The following is an 18,088-nucleotide window of genomic DNA, read 5'->3' as shown; positions in this document are numbered from 1 at the left end:
TTACTCTTCACATGCTAGACAGCTATTATATATCAGCCAGTGCATTATATTCCCGGCCTCACCTTGGGGAATTACGGAGTAGTCATGGCGCTTCTTTGAGCTGAAAGACAGGCTTTTAAATTGGATAATTTATATTTATATAGTGGTTGGTGTCCTTTATCAGAGAAGTCTTGTAAAAAAGCTTCTTTCAACAAAGTTAATTTCAAAAAATAAATTAATTCAATACAAATAAGATTATGTTTTTCTTCAGGCTGATGCTTTTGAAAGTTAATTGTTTTAATTTTGGGCTTGCTGTTGGCAGCCTATTACATAGTCCTGTGAAATCCCACAGCTGATGTGTGAAATAGTTTAGCTGGTGAAAATATTGGGATGATGCAGGGATTGTCTCCTCCTCAACCTCAATTTGACTTCTGTGAAAGTACCTTTCTGGCTAGAGATGAAAAAACACGTGAGCATAGTGGGTAAATGTGTCCTTTCTCTTTAGGCAGGGTAGCTGTAGGTAGAAAAGCCAGCTAGAATAAAAGGCATGAAGCCACAAAGTCCTCTGTAGGGTTTTGCACTGTTTCATGTGTAAGAAAGAGGAGCATCTGCTCTGCAGGCAAGTTGGTCTGCGGCAGCTCTGGTGCTGTTTTAGTAGCAAAAGTTCTAAGTCCAATTAAAATATTCCTCTTATTCCTGCCTGACCAGTGGAAGTCTGCAGCTGATCTTTGGTGCTGGGAGGAAAAAACCTTGCTTTTCTCTAATGGGTTCCTACCCTCGGCAGTTTAAGCTGGATTCTGTGCATTGCAGGATGCAGTATTTTCTGTGAGTTTAGTGCAATGATCACAGTGTGAACTCAAAGTCAGCCCCTGAACCGGACCCACCTGTGCTGCAAGAATCGGCCTTTACTGCAATATTCTTAATTCTCTGTTCCTAGGATGAGCAAGGAGAACATGTTTTGGTCCTAATTACTCAGGTGCAAGCCCTGCATTGCCTGCAGCTGTCTATAGAAATGTGCAGAGGGATTTGCCTTTTACATGTGAAGAAAAAAATAGTAGGGCATTTGCCATCCTGTTTGCAAGAGAAGAGGGGCTTTGCATCCTCACAGGACTTACTTTTTTCAGATGGTCCTTAGCAGAGACAAGATGATCTAAAAGTGGCAGATTTTTTTTTTTTGTTTTCTATCTGAAGTAGCTTACATTGACTTTAGTAAAAAAAAATAAAATTAATGTTAATGAAATGTCATTTTCTTACTTGTGACTACCACATCTGTGCTACTGATTTTGCAAACCTGTTTGCAAAGTTCTTGTTTAAGGCAAGGCTCTCTCTATTCTGTAACATTTGCAACTTTAGGGGTTTTTCTTGCCCCAGAAGCTGTGTTTCTGATGCACATGAGGAAGCTCGCCAGGGGAAGGTGGACAGGAGATGCTGGTAAGTAATGGTGATGCGGGATGCTTGGGGCTGGGCAGGAGACAAGCCTGTGTCCCTTACTCACACCACAGACGTGCTTCCTACAAAATCTGAGCCTTGAAATGGGAGTCTCACATCAGCACATCAGTTGTGGGAAGCGGTGCCCAAGTCTTTCATTACTTGAAAAATGCATGTGAAGGCAAAGTGTGGGTACAAATGGTACGTTTCTGTTTAAATTAATTTTATTCATAACATGGATGCCATATTTCACATAGATCAGCAGGGTCAGGTTCCCCTGTACCTCGGTGTCACCTGAGCAGTCTCCCGAGGAGAAAATGCTTAAATTGTCCCTGTAACGTCAAAACCCCTCAGGCAGCTGGTAGAACTGCAGCAAATGTTTTGGCTGCCATTCCTTGCCCAGAAAAAAGGGAGGTGTGGATCAAGGGGAATATTTTATTAATTCCTATGAATTTTGGTTAAATGCTTCTGGTTGGGAAAAATTCTACACAAAAACTTTCATTTTGATATTTCAAAGGAAAACATTGATTTATTTCATTTTTCCTATTCCAAATTGTTTTATTTCTAGTGCAACCATCCTATACATTAAGTGCTGGTATTGATCACAGAGTTCTTGTGAACCATGTTAAATTGGCTTTGGCAGATGCTGATGTCTATATAAAAAAAAGAAAATACGGCAACATCCTGCTACGAAGAGGGACTTTGCTGGCATTGCCTTTCCTGCCCGGTGGATTTCTGTGACAGCCTCCGGTGGCCCCTTATGGTTCAGTTACACGTTGCCACCAGGACAATTTGTTTGCAAAGCTGGTGCCTGCCGCTGTGCCAATGTCGAGATCTTCACTGCACCGCGAAGCTGACACCAATTCTCGCAGTGCACGGAGTCCCGTTTGCAGGGTACAAGCTCTGCCACTTGGCATGTGCTCCAGAGGATGCAGATAAATCTCCCCTGCTCCTTATTTTTGGGAGTTACCTATATGTCTTGAATACCATGCTGGCAGTGGAGCCTCTTGTCATGGTGTGCCTTTTGGAGGAGGCTCCCTGTCAATGCCATCCAGGCTCCCGTAGCAGCGCATCGGTCAGGTCCAGGCATAATTAGCGATAATCCAAGGTTTTATTTTGTTTAGACTGATGCAATCTTTTAAATTTTATAAAACAGAAGAGACCATTTATCTTATTCCCCAGGCACCACTAATGACTAATTAAAAACCATAATTAACTGGAGCAAAACCATGAGAAATTGCAAGGCAGCAGAAATGCAGCTCCCAGCCACCTGGAAGAGCATCTCCCCCTGCACTTGCAGCCTGAGGGCTGGTCTGAGAAGGGGGCTGACATAGGCAACGTAATGACCTTTTTTAACTGTTTGCTCTTCAACATAAAGGTTTAGTATATAAATATGATGATTAACTTTTCCAATGAATTTTGGCTCAAAATTCAGAAAGGATGATGGACTTCAGTTGGTATTACTAAAGCAATAAAGCCAATGAGCAGACCTGCCCTAAACAGCAATGGAGACCTACACATGTATACAATGATGTATATACTCAGTTATTCAAGGGCCTTCCCCTCAACAACAGCCAAAACCCCAAAACCTTTTATTAATGCAACACTAGCATTTACCCACACATAAGACTTCATGTTCCCTTGCAAAGCTTTGGTGTTTCAGCTGGTGTAATCCTGGTATTCGTGAAGGTACAGGCTGGAAAGGGCGTTTTAAAGAACTTAAATCATGTTGATAGGAAACAGGATGGTATTTTGAAGTTTTTCCATTCATTTCTACTTCAGACTGACAGATGCGATGTCTGGATTTGATCTAAGCTCTATGGGAGTCAGTTGGGATGCTTTAAATGAGCAAGGACATCTCGCCGAGTAGCCTATGGAAAGACAAATGTCATACTTTCCAAGTGCTTCCACTTGTCTTGCACAGTGCAAGGACATTCAAAATAAACATTTTTGGGACAAACGAGTTTCTAAAATATATCATTCACGCAAAGTACTCTTGATCATTGCTCTGGGAAGCCGCTTGAATGAAAAAAAAAGCACTGTGAAGCTTTAAATAGTTCAGGATTCACAACAAAATCAGAAAGGGGAAGTATAGCTGAAATAGGTCTTGGGCAGGCTAGTTAATTACAAGTGACAGCTAATAAAAGGAATAGGAATGACAGCACTGAGTTTAAAGAGAAATTAATGGGAATCTGCATTATTTCTGCTGCTTTTCCTAGGCAGGCTGGGCTTTGCACCATGCTGCTTTGCTCTGGAGTAGTAAGAGGGTTTTTTGTACTACAAATTTGTTGGTTTTAGAACGGAGATGTTGAAAATGTACCATTATTTCAAAAAATGTGGAAAGTACAGTTGGACCAATAAATATATAGCAGACTGAACCAGGAACAGTACTGGGGGAAATGACTTCTAAATAGCCATGATATTAGAAGAATAATTAAGCAGTATTTACCTACAATTATATCCAATAGCTTTTTTATGTTGTGATTAATTAAATTCTAAGATTTCCTCATAGTCTCTGCATATATTAAACATGGAAATTAATTTTCTCCAACAACTCATTAAGGTCCTGAAACGCTGTGGATTCCACTTTAATCAGTTATTCTTTACTTTGCATTGTAAATCTTTACATGCACATCAATCAGTCTGAGCTCCCGAACAGTGGCAGTGGGGAGCTACAAATTATGGCCAGAGCCACTTAGCTCTGCTTTTATACAGTAAATTCTAACTCTGTGTCTTTTGAGAAAATAAAACCAGTTCCCACTTAAGCCATTAAATTTTTTTTTTGGACATTGGGTTTTAGTAATCTACCAGGTAGGACTGAAGGGGGAATTTCACACCATCAAAATGCAGGCACTGAAGTTACCTGCTGATGTAGATGGAAGCATGCAAAGTCATCTCTGGGTGCTTTCATGCCCAAATCCAGTTTTTGCCAGGCATTTCTATGTAGAATGGTTTTAATTTAAAATAATTGTTTAATCATAAAATCTTATTCAAATACACAAATGCTTCTATCTTGTGCATGGAATAGGAGAATTCTCTGTTTTCATCCAGACAAGGAAATCTGAAGCAAAATCTGAGGTCTGAAAATGGTGAGTCCTGGGGGGCTGGGATTGGGGCTCTGCAGCCTAGGCACATCGCATCCTATCAGAAAAGGTGGGGTTTTTTTGTATGTACCACTTGGGTCCCTCAATCCCCTTCCCCTGGCAAAATGGGAGATGATACCAGTGTCTTCGTGGATGCTAGGAAACTGCATTTTCCAGGCTTAAAATGAAACCGGCCGTTTTGAAAGAAGTTATAGATTCATACAGATACCCCTGTGTGATAATGCCAAAGCGAGCCACATCCAGAATTTGTTTTCTGTTGGATAAGTATGTCTGGAAGCAACTGAGTGCAGGTGGGATGAGACAACTTCTGCTTAGTACAATATTTGAATTAGATGGTTCAATAATTGCATTCTTAAATACATTAAAGTCTGTTTCTTGAAATTTGGCGAAGGCTTTTAGAGCTGTCCAGTAGCTTTTGTTTGGCTGTAGTATCTAAGACTTGAAATCCCAAACACATACAGTACTAAGAGATTGCTGAAAATTTCCAGCAAGTGTTTTCACACTAATTAGCTCCCCAGAGGTATGAGATTTGAGCAGAGGGAGCCAGCTTTGCTCTTCTTTTCCATTGGCATTCAGGGAGTGTAGAGCTTAAAATCTCAAGCCATAGCTGATCGCCATAAATGATTAACATGCTATTTATAGGATACAATTTCTTCAGTATACAATAGGCGCATTTTAGTCAGCCTTTCAAGGCTCTTAAAACCAGATTACAGTGAAAGACTGCCTCTTAGGTCCGGCGATGGTCAAAAGCCTAAAACAATTCAACACGTAGCCTTACAGACTTGTGAAGATGTATTGACACAGCATATAGGACAGGCATCCTGTTTGATGATGTCAAGGACAGACCTTATAAATTCCTTTTCTTTGATAGGTGACAGACTGCCCTGGCTGTGGCTTGGAGGAAGTTGCCTGTACTCCAGGTACACCCTGGAGAAGAGGGGTGAGACATGCCCGGCTCTTGCCCCAAGAGCTGGGGATGCCGAGGAGCATCCTGCTCCAGCAGGACCACCCTGCTCCAGCCCTGCCCGGGCAGTGAGGGCCAAAGCACCATGGCTCGTAAAACACAGCAGAAATACAGTTAACTTCAGCAGATGGGAACTGCTTCTTCAGAAAAAGCTGGTTAAACCATATTGTCCCCGGTTAAATTATATGTATATACATGTATGGCTGTATATATATTTAGTGCTAGCTCTGTAGACCACATTGTGTATCTCTTATCTGACTAATTAGTTGGGTGAGAAAAATACTCCTTTGGTTTTGTTGATTTAATTCCTGGTTTTAAGGCTAAAGAACAAGAGGGTTCACAGACAGTATTGGGTGAGGCACAGGAATGAAGTAGCTCCTGGGTTTTGGCTGACTGGCTGTCTTAAAATCTGCTAGTTGGGCAGAAAGCCCTCATTATTTAAAGGAGCAAATAGGAATTAAGCAGATTGGATACGAGCAACTTGCACAGACCCTCACTTTCGCAGCTATAGCTGTTTGCATCCTTCCTGCTCTACCAGGCACTGAACAGAAACCAGCTCTTCTTCCTTTCCATCTGCTATCTCAAGGCTATCCATCAAACTCTTGCCGTGGTCATGCTACTGGGTCCTCAGCTCTTCAGAGCATGGGGAAGGGCAACCATGACTCCTGGGGAGAGCAGAGTGGGTTTTCCTGAGTGGAGAGGTGAGGAAGAGGGGCTGAAACACTGGAGACCAAATAACTTCATAGACAACTGGGTTCTGGAGGCATGAAGAAGCACTGAGGGTTGGTTTTGTCCTCTTGGCACAAGATTTGGGAATGAACTGAGGAAGTCCAATGTGGGAACCATCAATCTTTCCAGCTTTATTTTGTGCTTAAAAATCAGGGTTTCTGGCTGAGAGCAGGTATACACGTACCTTTTGTGTGGCATGGTGGGAGGTAATTGTGCAGCCTGCTGGGGAGTGTTTCATGGTGCCTTGCAAACTTTCTTGAAAAAGGCTTATGGGTGTAATATTTGAGATGGATTTTCTACTTTTTTTTTTTTTTTACTCAGATTATAATGTGGCAAGCTTAACTCTTGCAAGGCATCATCTTCAGCCTCTGTACAATGTCTAATTCCCGTGGCGACCACAGGGCAGAGAAAGGCAGCAAGCAACCTTTGGAAAATCCAAGTTTCTCAGTAATTCTGTTCATTCCTCCTTTAAACAAACTGGGCATTAAAAAAAAAATCAGCATCTTTGCAGTGGCTGTCAAACAGCAGTGCTCAGGCTTTATTTGCAGGAATAGGTGAATATTTATTTCCTAATTCACATAGTTGATTATGAAGTCAAAAAGGCTCTTAAAAACTAGGTTTGCTCTAGCTGGAAAGGAGAACTATCACTGCCCTGCATGGATGGTGGCCACCTGACCTGCAAGAGGCTCAGAGTGTGTGAAAGTCCCTGGGACCCCCAGGCAGGGTTGGAGGGAGGGTATGAGGAGGGGAGGCCGTTCGTTCTGCATCTGATGGAGCTGATATGTTCATAGAAAATAGATCCTCCTTGCCTGACCTATAATTAGCCAACTTTGAAGTATATTAAACCGCAGTTAATTTTAATTTCTGATAAAAATTGGATAATAAAAATCGGATCTTTTTCTAATGGTGCATTATTATCTTACAGATAGAGTAATTCAGCTTATTAATTATTCCGAGATACCTAGGGCTTCTTTTCTTTAAGAAGAAGAAAATCCACATCTCTTTTTTCTCTGTAATCTTGTCTAGGATTAGTAAAAGTTGTCACCGTAGGTCTTGTGTAACTGTATTTTTCTGCAAAACCTGGTTTGGGATCCCTCTCTCAGAGGGGGACAACAGCTTGTGGCCATGGGATGTGAAGGGTCTACCAGGAGGACATGGATGCTATGATGGGGTCACGACAGCCCACCCCAGGGGCAGGGAGGACTCATCAGCTCCGCTGGTCCCAGCCTCAGGTGGATGCCAATGCACCCAGTTCAGGTCCTACATCTGGAGGAAGAAGCAACAAGCATGACCAGCTGCCTAAAAAGATTTGGGGCTGATGTCCAGGCAAAAACTCAATTTCACAAGGAGCCACCCAGTTTTATCATGGCGAGGCCTGAGGAAAGTCCTTTTCCCTCTCCGCACATGGATTTGTGTACGAGATGGCTCATCCATGGTAGGCAGATGGTTGCAAGATTGCTGTTTACTTTGCTATTTCTTTCTTCTTCTGAATTGTTTTTATTTTAGTATGTGAAAAAGTGATTATGAACAAAACCTCAGAAACCTGGTTAAACCCAAATCCTCTGACAGAGTGTATAAAACTGAGCTGACCATAGTGCGGCAGGCATGGGGATAAGCACAGGTGGGTCAGGGAAGCTGCAGCTCTGACAAAGACTGTTTCTCCTCCTTTTTGTATAGGCAAATGGTAGAAATGAGATCTGGGATCTTGATAAAGCACTTGGCTCAAAGAGCATCTTTCTAGTGATCTTTTTATTTGAGGGAAAATTTAATTTTTTCTCTGACTAATATTATCCAGATTAAATATGCACATTTTTATAGACATAACTTCAGTGTTGTTACAAAAAATGAGCATGCCTCATCATCATTACATTACATTTACATCAAAATGTAAACCAAAGACTGAATTTGGAAATGCTGTCCCTGGTGCTGAGGAAGCTGGGGGGTGGTGGTGGGGGTGGTGTGTGCAACGTCCCCAGGGGGTACTGGGGAAAGGGCTCCGGTGCTCCCCTCCACGGCTCTCCCCTGAGCCCGTGGCACCAGTCGACCGTAACTTTTTGGCACTGGAACTGGGTTTTGACAGCATGGAAGAAGTGTGAACGACTCATTTTCATTCGTAATTTATATAAATTTTGTTATATAAATTTATATAAATTATATTGCTCTCTGCAAAGCTGCTCAAAGAAGGGACAGAGTGTTTTTCAGTCAATCATCTGCTGTTATAAATTGAAGGGAACTTTGTGAAGTGGCTAAAGGCAGAAATCCAATGCTCTGAGAAAAAAACCTCGGGTGCACAGAAAGGATGTGTAACAGAGACCTTAAAGCCATCCCAGGCAAAGGGGTTTTGAGTTCTGTCTTTGCTGTGAGAAAAACTATTTTATGTCAAGCTAAATGAAGAACTGTTGGAGCTGGAAGTTATGGCTGTGCTGGTGCGGTTGTTGGGACACACTGGCTAAGATAAGATAAGTGATGTGCACAGCAGGCTGTCAGACAGCAAATAGAAAAACAGCAAAAAAACCCCCAACCTCAAAAGACATTAGCTCCGAGCAAAACATGCTTCATCAGCTTGGCAACTTTCATCACCTATTGGTAATGATCTCTCTTCAGTCACAGGGAGACAGAGGACAAATTAAAAAAAAAAGTAATCTACTGAGCATGTTATACAATTCAGACTTTCAGTGCAATATGTAATTTAGACAGAATCCAGCTCGGGAAAATCCCTTGTATAGCTAATATTCACACGCTGGCTCTCTGCTACTGCTCCTTCCTCTGCCCAGCCCCTCAGAGCCTGTAACTCTAACAGGTCACGACGGCTTCAGCATCTTCCCAGTCAAAAAAAGTGCATGTTTCTTTTCATATGCCAAGATATTTGACAGAAATGGGTATTTTAAATGCACAAATGCAGCAACAGGGAATGTGGCTGAGGACAGGATACTTTCCAAATATTTACTCGTGTTCATCGCAAGGCAATGCTGGGTCTGCGCAGCTGGATCTCGGATGTCAGGGACTGCACACGGAAAAGTTTTGTGGTGCAAAGAAGTAACTTTGTGAGTTAGTTTTGCAAAATCCAGAGTTGTTTGCGCTGGGACAGCTTTTGGCCCTGGCTCTCCCCCAGGTGTGGAGCTGTCATTTTGGGGGGATGCTTTAAAATTGATGGACTCTTGCACAAAACCCAGGAATATTTTCCCGTGACACAATTACTCCTCAGGTTAAATCCTGCAAGTGGTAGGAGATTCTTTTTAATCTCAATCCTTAGAAAGGACCATTGATCATCTGGTCTGACCTTTTCTTCATCACAGGCCATTAAGCCTCAGCTGGGTGCCTCTGTATTAAGCCCACAGACATTAGTTAGACTCAAGTGTTACAGTCCTTGAGAAACTCACTGTGCCAAAGGAGTTGAGGTGCCTGTAGAGGCAGGGAACTGGTGAAATAAGATATATGATCCTACCTTTCCCAGGTCTTCCAGGTTTTGCTTCCTCCATGCAATCATAGATTTCATCCATTTTTATAGCCCTGACATGTTTTCTTAATTTTTTGTGAGATTGCTTGCTAGATGGTGAAACTGGCTGCTTTGGTCTTTAAGTCCTTTCCTGCTGTGGCAGCAAGAAGGGCTGGGGGGAGCTGCTGGTGCTACAGGGGGAAAATCAGGGAGAATGTGAGTGAGCAAGTGCAGCTGTCGCTTATGGTTAGGGTGGGAAAATTAAAATAGGATGCAGGAAGTGTGATGCAAATCAAGACTGCCAGTGAAAATATTTCTCAGGTGATTGGTGGAGGTGAATGAAGATGCGTGGAAAAGCAAACTTGCCACAAAAAATATTCCAGCGAAAGATGGGTTAAATTCAGGGAATTCCAAATTGAAAAAAAGAATGTGGGGAGAAACTGAGGGAAATGTGGAGAAGCAAGTGGGTGTAAATGAGAGCACGGAGGAATTGTTAGAAAGTCAACAGAGATTCACATTAAAAAAAACACAAAACCAAGCAGGTGTGAAAAGCCAGATGCTGTCACCTGCCTCCCCACCTGCCTGACCTCCCTCAGCCATCCCCATCTCAGGGGGGTGCTCCCGGGATGGGTGCTGCCAGTACTTTTCTCTTTGTTATTGATTTATTAATAAATAAGGGAGTGGGGATTTGCTGCTGCTTTGCATGAAAGTCAAAGCACGCTTGCTCTGAATTCAAGCACTGCAAGCTCAGCCTGGCCTTGGGAATACAAACTTTGTTCTGCTTCCTACTTGCAATAAGTTCCCCGGCCGAGAAGCCGGTGGGTGACTGTGCTGGTGGACAAGGCAGGTGAGGAGACAGCTCACCCCACTGCAGCATCCCGGGCTCTGCCCCAAACCCACCCATCCCAGGATCCTGCCAGAAAATGAAACACAGTTTTTAACCAAGTTTCCAGGTTTCTGCCATTCCATCGATGCTCTGTCTGCCTCTGCATCAGTCTTCAGTTTCCTACATTTATGTTGTCAGCCTGCGGTTTGCTCAGTAATTTTAGTCCAACTTGGAGGCAGAAAAGCCATCAGCCCATGTTCAAAGTGGAGCTTGCCAACAGGTTTAGACAAAGCATCCAGTATCAACCTGAACATGATGGTACCTGCAGTCTCCAAACCACCACTTTTGCCTTCAACAGTAATAGTGCCTGGGCCAATTTCTTCATGTCCTGAAATGCCTGATCTTCCCTACTTCGTCAGAGATACCCCGTTTAGCTTGTACTAATGATGCTATTAAAAACCAGGTTATCCAGCAATATAAATGCCTGTATTCCCTGGTGAGAAATGTAGATTTGCAATGCAAACCTGATAGATGATAGTAAATTTTGGACAGTTTTCAGCTTATGTTTTGGGAGCTGTGCTGTGGTGGGTTGGTTGTTCAGCCACCGCCAGGAAGCATCTTCCTTCCCAACCCACCCGTGGCATCAGCTTGGCTTCAGCGTGTGTGTCTGTGGGGAAGAAATGATCTGAGATCCTGAGCAGGGCACCCAGCCAGGCTGGGATCTGCACCTTGCAGCGGGGCTGGAGGGTGACCATGGACCTCCCAAACTGGGATGCATTTGCCCGGAGCTCCCATCCAGCTGCAGCGTGCCACCATCTTTGGAGGCAAAGGGAAGTGCGTACAAGAGAAGAGAAATGGGAATATTTGAAAAATGTCTTTGTGCTTATCCAGATGGCAGATGGACGTCGCCGGTGATTACCAAACACAGCCACATTCCCAGCGCTGGGGCAGTGGGGACAGCCTGGGCTCTGGGAGCCATACGGTGCCTTGCTGAACTTGACATTGATGCAGCTGGGCACAGCTGGCACCTCCTGGCTGCTCCATCTGCAGGGCTGGAACTGAAAACTGGAGATGAACCAAATGTTGTAGCATCACTAATGTTAAGGATGTTTCTGCTTCTATATATCCAAAAATGGGTGACAAATATTTTGCTCTTTGTCATGGAGCTCTTCTGCCTTCCTCGGCATCGCCTTCTGTGTCACTAATGAATTCTTGTTTGTTACTGTTTGACTTTTCTTCCCACAGAGGACTGATTTATTAATAGGAAGAAAACAAGCAATAAAGAATGCCTCCAGTTATTTAGCTTAGCTTGACTTCTTACTCTTCTTTGTTAGCTAAATTAAAAGCAATCCAAATCTACAGGAACCTTACTTCTAATTTGGAGAGCTGTAATTATTAGAAGCTATATTTACCAAGGCACTGTCTGAACTTGTAACCGGATTTTAAATGAGTGCGTTATCAGGGTAGGGAATAAAAGAAGCTGAATTCAGTTACGCAGTTTAACCCACACTGTGTGGAGCTTCTTTTCCCTTTTCATGTCAAGAAAGTGTTTATTTACAAATTTTTCATGAGTTGACATTCACTTTGCATACACGACTGCAAAATATCTAAACACAGCAGACTGCACAGCCCTGAGATATGCTGGAGCCGGGGTTCAGTGCAAAACACCAAAATTAACCATGTTCCCTAACAGCATTTAAAAACACCAATTTTTGCATTTTCCACAAATTCAGATTTAAACACTTTCTTAGTGATCACGGTTGCTTATGCCTTACAGGGTCTTTTGACCTATGAAAAATTTGCAACTAGCAATATTTCTTGCTTATTATTTCAACTATGGACTTGTTTATTTTCCTTCTATTGGCTGAAAATGCATAAATGTTTGGACAAGTTTAGTCTCAGCGTGCTGACACTTTTGCCACATGCTTGAAAACATCTGAATTGTCTCTGTAAAATGTATTTTAGCTTCCTGGCAATAGTAGAAAAAAACCTAAACAATTTTGTTTATGTGCCTAAAGAGCATTATAAAATCCTGTGAATCCACTTTGATACATAACAGGAGTTTGAGTTGCCACTGTACCTCTGTGCTGGGTTTAATAAAATTCACAGCAAATAGCTGATGGAATGAGCCATTTGAAGTTTGTGCTGGCACCTTGGCTTAAATGTGTATGTGTGTGTGTGTATACATACCTACCATGCTATTTAATTTTTGATCCAGCATTGTTCCCAGATGAGCCTTGTAAAATGAGCTGAGCTGCAACCTGCACATCTTTGCAGAACGATTAGAGCAGGATCCAAATCCGCCTGTAAATTCAAGTTTCCCTTCATTTCCATCGCTATACGTCTCTGAATGACAGCAAATTCATTCCTGCGCTGGAGACTTGCCAGAAGTTTCTCATCTCGCTGTCTGTGGGCTGCTCGCTCCCGCTCTGGCTCTTTTTTTTTTTTTTCTTTGAGGTTTTCTGATGCCTATAGAGTGAGCTCAACTCAAAGGTCTGCAGCTTCGTTCTCGTCTGCTATTCTGTAAGAGCCAGCCTGGGCGCCGGTACAGTCAGGAGTAGTGTGTGAACGTCGGATTTCTGCCTTATTTCCCTGCAGGTGACTCAGAAACTTCACAATGCGGCTGGTAATGTATTTCATTTTCTAGATAAACACTTAAGCGTTTCTCTTGTGCAGCTTTGTCAGCTTTTGGATAGACCGTCTTTCTTAGAACTAATTAAATGAAGAGATGTCGGGGGGTGGCGGATGCCTACTGGGACATGGATGCTGTTTGTTTTACTCGCCAGCCGGAGATGTACAGGCAGATTTCCTCAAGGAATCTTAAATCAAGCAGCACTTTTTCCTTTAGATAAGGAGGCTTGAACAAATACAGATTAGCAGATGCAATTCCTAATGTGCACAGAGCTGCAGTAAGTTTATTAGGGAAACTGAAATTTAAGGCTGTGTTATGTTGTAGGCTCAGAAAGGAGAGAATCGTCTTCGTGTGCTAACAATTTAGAACAGTGTTTCAAAAAGATGCCTGAGGATTCGGAGGGCTCTGCTGAGCAGTGGTCATGCTGCTGTGGCAGAATTTCTCTAGGTTTAACTGCCCTTTTCTTTTTGCTCTGCAATTATTGGAAAAAAATGTGGCTACGGTTCATGGGGTAACCCTACAGGGCTTTTCAGCTTCAGTATTCAGCAGGCATTTCAGCTCCTGTAAATACAAGCCCTTGAATAGTAAGCAGATCAATGTAGGGCTCCTGTAGCCAAGAGTTCAGCTGTTTGTCAACATGTAAAATCTCACAGCTTTTGTCGGGTTACAGTATAGGCAGCTTGCTAGATTCATATGAAGTCATCCAGAAAACGCTGCAGGGACCAATCCTGGCTCTGACAGTGGTCAAAGGACTGAAGTAATTAATCTCAGATTGATTTTTTTTTTTTTTTGGCATTCCTAACATAGTAGTTGTAACAGGCAGAGATTTAGTTCGGGGAGGCTAGTTGTATGTATTTAGCATCAAAGCTTTTTTAAGAGCAAATTCTGCCTATCTTCCTTTAGCAATACTTCCCTCAAGAACAGCTTATGCAGTGTGTTATCTTTACACCTGATGCAAAACTGTACATCATCTCAGTACAGTGCAGAAATAGCCCACGAGGCTTTTTCATTTTCTTCTGCTTACAAACAGACCGCTTAAATGTTGTATGCATCATTACAAAGCTATCCATCAGAAGGCAATGTATTGAAATGACTATATGTAAACACCACAGGGTAATAAATAAAACTAGGCGCTATTAACTCTGAAGAGACAGAGCAGACTAACATGCTTCTGAGACAACACATGGGAGTTAAAGCTAATTGTGAGTGGTAGCTCAGGCATTTCATGGTAAGGTTTCTGATGCAGCAGGTGAGGATACATCCTGCACAGGCAATTCCTCACCGCGTGGCATCCACTGCTTCTCTTAATTCAGTGGGAAAGGAGGAGGAGGTTTAACATGTTGGTATTGATATATCTGACATGGCATAGAAGATATGGCTCTTAGCCTAGTGTGGGTAGATGTAAATAAGCAAATATTGAATTATCACTTCTACAAAGCTAAAATTAATCTGAGCTTTTTGTTTTCCAGGACAACTTGTCAGACAATGTAAACTAATTTATTAAATTGCACAGGAAAAAAGAATGCATTAGAAATATCTAATTTACCTAGAGCTGAATATATTTTGATTCCCTTTATTGCCTGCTTTGAGTTTTTCAGCTTTCCAAAAGGCTAGATAAGCTCTATAGGTATTCTTATAAATACAAAAAATACACAAAGAACTTCCCTTAGTAGTAAGATGCTGGGATTCACTTAATGTTCACAGTGCAGCACTGTAAAACCTCGCGCATTGTGTCAAATACTTTTCTCACCTGTTTGCACTATGCATTTCAAAGTACAGATACTATGTGAGACCTTCACTTGCTTTAAATCTCTGACCTCTTAAAACTCTGATTTTATGTTACTTAAGGGTCCTGCAGGTTCTTACTCTTGCAGTTTGTGGACTCATGTAATCTCAATAAAACCAAGGAGACCATATGACCAAGGGCTAGATCATCTGTTTTGTGTTTAAAAGCTTGTATAGACCAGAAATACAGAAATGAGATCAAATGCAAGGAAGATGTTTGTACTTACAGTAATTTCCCTGGATGCCAGAGAAAATACAGTAATAAATGCCATTGTTTGTTAGTATGCTCTCTGAAGGTGAAGTCTTATTGTTTCAGAATACCTGTAACTATTATACAGACTTGTAGCTGTATGTAAGCTTCACAGTAAAACCAATATTTAACACTTTTTACATTTGAAAAGCCTGCATTGTAGCATCCTGGAGCATTAGAAAGGCAGTAATTCAGGTGGATAGGAGAAGTGTAGCCTCCAGATGTTGTCCCAGGTCACGGTGCTGTCCACTGAGCAATGGGGCTGTTACCTGAGTTCAAATATACTCCTCTGTGACAGGTTGGATGAGTAAATACAGTGTGCAAAATCACCCGCAGCAACACCAGTGGTAACATGGAAATTTCTCATGAAACAATGTAGAAAGGCAGTAATTCAGGTGGATAGGAGAAGTGTAGCCTCCAGATGTTGTCCCAGGTCACGGTGCTGTCCACTGAGCAATGGGGCTGTTACCTGAGTTCAAATATACTCCTCTGTGACAGGTTGGATGAGTAAATACAGTGTGCAAAATCACCCGCAGCAACACCAGTGGTAACATGGAAATTTCTCATGAAACAATGATGTCATCAGGAGTTTAACTGGAGTTTGGCCATGAGACAGATGAAGTCAGCTCTGCTCTCCCTGGATTCAGCAGAAGCTAGATGTGGAGACATTTATTTAGCAAGAGGTCAGATCCTTCGAAGAGTATATAATGTGTTTTTGAGAAAAAACGGTGCTTGGGAAAATATCTACTAGGCAAGAGTAATGATCAGGTCTCTTCAACATGCATGAGACAGATGAAGTCAGCTCTGCTCTCCCTGGATTCAGCAGAAGCTAGATGTGGAGACATTTTCATTTAGCAAGGTCAGATCCTTCGAAGAGTATATAATGTGTTTTTGAGAAAAAACGGTGCTTGGGAAAATATCTACTAGGCAAGAGTAATGATCAGGTCTCTTCAACATGTCTGTAAGAATGGGAGAGTCAATTGAATTTAGACAATAATTCCTTTAAAGGTATGTCTAAGTGAAGATAGACGTGGCCTAAAATTGTCCTTAGGAAAACTGTGAATGATGATAAATGGGTGTTGGTAGAACCAGGCTAACACAGTTTGTACGTAGACACTGAAATGGGTCATTAAATTGGACTAGACTATCCAGACTGAGCTGTTGGGAGACAAAGTGGAAAGACGTTCCCAACCAATAGGACTGGGTGCATTTCTCAGGCAGTCTGCATGATGGATATAGAAACACCTTGAAGCACGAGGCTTCAAAGTGGGGGCAGCTACCTTTGGAGACACCATTTGATCCCAAGCATTGACTGTAACGATGCACCTCAGCTGCAGTTAGTCCTCCTGCCGGCCACGATGGCTCAGAGGAGCTGGTTCCCGGGAAGATGATAAAAGTGAAATACATATAATTTGGCTAAATAGGAAAGGATCAGGAACATAAACCACTCACCAGTCTGAAACTCTATAGTTTTCAAGGAAGGCAATTGTGAGGAATTATTTATTGTGGTAGGAATAGATGTAATGGATAAGATGATAAAGGCATAGTTATGCTGAATATAGGAAAATTTTCCTGTTGTAGTATAGTTTAGAGTATGCAAAATAACCTCTACAGGGAGCCAAATGAAATTTTACTACTTAAGCACTGAAAAAGAGCTGTGACAAGCTCTGTGCCCAAATGAATACGGCACATATTGGATCAGGCAACTGGATTCATTTTTTAAAAATCTCTATTACCATTCTGTGGAAAAAGAAATTTGTAGTAAAACTTGAAGTTATTTTCAGAATTCAATGAGGTGTTTAAATAGGACTATTAAATTATAAGTGTTTAAAACACCTATAAAATGTAGGTGTTCAACAGGACTATTAAATGCAAAGCATAGCTGAGGTGCATTTCAACATCAGCAATGCCCTTCAACCTGTCTGGCAAGAAATTAGAGCAATAAAACCAGGAGAACATGGTAAACTTCTCCAATAATTCTTACCTGGGACTGAGAATATGGTATCTGATGCTCTGTGCGAGCCAGCTGGATGTGGAGACTGGTGTAATCAACCTACCATGCCCAATTTTAACTGACATATCTGAAAACAGCTAAGCTACTTAAATGCAAAGGCATTTGCAGGAAAGTGCTCCCGAGCCCTTTGCCTCTCTGAGGAGTGGCAGCACGGTTGCCAGTCACTTTATGGAATTACATGAAAGTACTTGTAAAAACACTTTGTAGTATCAGTACAATTTGCAGCGGCACGAATCCACCGCTCCCACCAGCAAGAGATTTTGCTGAACTTTCTCCGCCCAAAGTTCCCCTCCCCACCTAGGCAAACAGCATAGGAGCAAGAAGATGTTAAATGTGTTGGTGGTCTCCGAGCACATTTGCCTCCTGGGACGTTTAGTTTTTGCAGCGATTCTGAGGTTTTATGGAACACTCAGTGCATTGAGCACTACCTCAGTGCATCAAGCTAAAACCAAGGGAGGCTTCTGCTGCAGGGTTTTCTGTTGTAATTACTCTTATTGCTGCACCTGCAATACCCGTAGTTAGCTCCTGCCTGGCTGGCTGAGAGTGTAGGAAGCCAATTACCGAGGGGTCAGCATCTCCACCCCAGTGGGGTGGGAGCCAGTGCTACTCCCTTCCCTGCCTGGCCCCTTTGGTACGAGCCAGTGCTTCCTGGAGCAGGGAGAGGGCAGGTTTGCATTTCCATTTGCCAGATGTTAGAGCCATCCTCTATCTTCTGTTTCACTGCTGTACTTGAGTGGTGGTGGGGAAAAACAGGTAAGAGAGTGTTACTCCTCTTCTCTTCTTGGAAGGGCTAGGGATGTTGAGTGCTGTGCCTGCTTGCAGGAGAGGGATCTCCTGTGGTTATTTATCTTTCATATTTGCACCTTAAAAGAAGGAATCTAAAGCATGTCGGGGGGGGGGGGGGGGGAGGGGAAAAGAAAAAAACAAAAAAACGAGCGGGC

The sequence above is a fragment of the Aptenodytes forsteri genome, unplaced genomic scaffold (assembly GCF_000699145.1).
Source record: "Aptenodytes forsteri isolate BGI_AS27 unplaced genomic scaffold, ASM69914v1 Scaffold299, whole genome shotgun sequence".
NCBI classification, from domain to species: Eukaryota; Metazoa; Chordata; class Aves; order Sphenisciformes; family Spheniscidae; genus Aptenodytes; species Aptenodytes forsteri.
Note: the sequence above shows the minus strand (reverse complement) of the source record.